Raw genomic sequence first — 2,575 nt, forward strand, 5'->3', positions numbered from 1 at the left:
GATCTAGGGAAATATGTGTCCTTAATATTGGGTCATACGATTGGGCAGAGGTTTTAGGAATAAGTACGTTGCAAGCCTTCCAGTTCGTCCACCTTTTCCTCATTTTGTGGCAAGTGAGCACCATCAGCCTCGTCTTCTTCTATTTGGAGAGCCATGTATGCCTGTACGCGGCCTTTCTCAATGCAAGGCTATGCTACTGAGTCTGTACAGTAGTCAAAGCTTTCCTTAAGTTTGGGGCGTCAGTCACAGTGGTAGGTATCTGGCCACTGTGTACTCATCTGTTTAGGCCTAAAAAATGCATTCTAGTTTGCTCTGTTGTGTTGTTAATTCTTCTTCCATGTTCACGTATTAGCTCTGGGGGTTTGTTTCCTCCATGATTTGGTTGGGTCTAATTGTGCTGATGTCTGGCGTCTTTGGGGTGTGTTGTGTGAGACAAGCCCTCCGTCCAGCCTTGCTAGGACTCTTCTCCATGTTCATACTCTGCCTGATAGGTTGATTGCTTGTTGTAATGGCAAAGCGTTTGGGATCGCTTCTTTTAGTGGTTGTAGAATTTTAACGGCCTCTGTTTCTGATTTTGATAATTAGTGGGTGTCGGCCTAATTCTGCTCTCTGCATGCTATTATTTGGTGTTCTACGTTGTACACGGAGGATATTTTTGCAGGAATTCTTGCATGCAGAGTCTCTCTCTCTGGTCTTAAACCCTTCTCTCTCTCTGTCATATAACACTCCTCTCTCTCATGTCTATAACACTCCTCTCTCTAAATCTCTCTTCTCTCTCTGTCTATAAACACTTCACTCCTCTCTTGTCTATAACACTCCTCTCTCTCTCTGTCTATAACACTCCTCTCTCTCTTCTTCTTGGTCTATAACACTCCTCTCTCTCTCTTGTCTATAACATTCCTCCTCTCTCTTCTGTCTATAACACTCCTCTCTCTCTCTCTATAACACTACCCTCTCTCTGTCTATAACACTCCTCTCTTCTCTCTCCGTCTCTGTAAACCACTCCTCCTCTCTGTCTATAACACACTTCCTCTCTCTCTCTGTCTCTTTGACAGTCCCTCTCTTTATCTCTTATTATATGATGTCTCCGTCAGGAAGAGAACACACAAAATCCTCACTGATGTTGCCTCGCTCAGTAACTTTTCCTGGCCGTTCTTTAGTCAATGTATGTATGTATAATAGAAGAATAGAGAGATGGAACATGGACAGTAGAGAATCCACCCTTCTCTTCTTTCTTCACTTACTGGCATTACATAATGGTGAGAGGCATTGAATGGAGAGATCTGTGTGTTTGTGTGTTTGTGGTTGTGTCCTCCAACTCAGGTCAGCCTGATTCTCAAACTACCTCCTATTCCAGCAGACCTGTGAAGTCAGCTGTAATTGCAGTCCATTTCTCCCCTTGACTCTCTGCTCTCCTGTGGCGTGTCCTTCTTTGCCTTTCTCTCTCTTTCCCTCCTCTCTTTCTCTTTTCTGGGTCCACTTTTCTCCTGTCTTTCTCCATCTTTAGCTCTTTCCGTCTCTCTCTTTCTCTCTCTCTCTGTCTCTCCCTCCCTCCGTCTCTTTGTGTGTGTGATGTAGATCACGGGACTGTCAGAGGTCAAATCAAAGTTAATTGTACACGTACACAGATGTGCAAGTGTTATAGCAGGTGCAGCGAAAATGCTTGTTACAAGCTCCAACAGTGTAGAAGAGATAGAGCGCACACAGTCATAATCTCCACCACGTACCTTTATTATCTCAGCTCACTGGTCACCATAGCAGCACCCACCCGTAGCATGCGCTCCAGCAGGTATATTTCACTGGTCAAACCAAAGACAATTCCTCTTTCGACCGCCTTTCCTTCCAGTTCTCTGCTGCCAATGACTGGAACGAACTGCAAAAATCACTGAAGCTGGAGACTCATATCTCCCTCACTAACTTTAAGCACCAGCTGTCAGAGCAGCTCACAGATCACTGCACCTGTAAATAGCCTATCTGTAAATAGCCCATCCAACTACCTCATCCCCATACTGTTACCTATTTTATTTATTTTTCCTCCTTTGCACCCCAGTATCTCTACTTGTACATTCATCTTCTGCAAATCTATCACTCCAGTGTTTAACTGCTATATTGTCATTTTTTCACCACTATTTATTGCCTTACCTCCGGCATCCTACCTCATTTGCACACACTGTATATACTGTATATATACTTATTTTTCTACTGTATTATTGACTGTATGTTTGTTTATTTCATGTGTAACTCTGTGTTGTTGTTTTGCAGTTTCCGTGGCGAACAGTCATTGGCTTAAGCGAATTCAGGGGCAGCCCTTTCAGCTTAACATCCTTATCATTTATCGCCCTCCAGGTTCCCTTGGAGAGTTCATCAATGAGCTTGACGCCCTGATAAGTTCCTTTCCTGAGGATGGCTCACTCTCACAGTTCTGGTGACTTTAACCTCCCCACGTCTACCTTTGACTCATTCCTCTCTGCCTCCTTCTTTCCACTCCTCTCCTCTTTTGACCTCACCCTCTCACCTCCCCCTACTCACAAGGCAGGCAATATGCTTGACCTCATCTTTACTAGATGCTGTTCTT

The sequence above is a fragment of the Salvelinus sp. IW2-2015 genome, unplaced genomic scaffold, assembly GCF_002910315.2.
Source record: "Salvelinus sp. IW2-2015 unplaced genomic scaffold, ASM291031v2 Un_scaffold7721, whole genome shotgun sequence".
Classification (NCBI taxonomy): Eukaryota; Metazoa; Chordata; class Actinopteri; order Salmoniformes; family Salmonidae; genus Salvelinus; species Salvelinus sp. IW2-2015.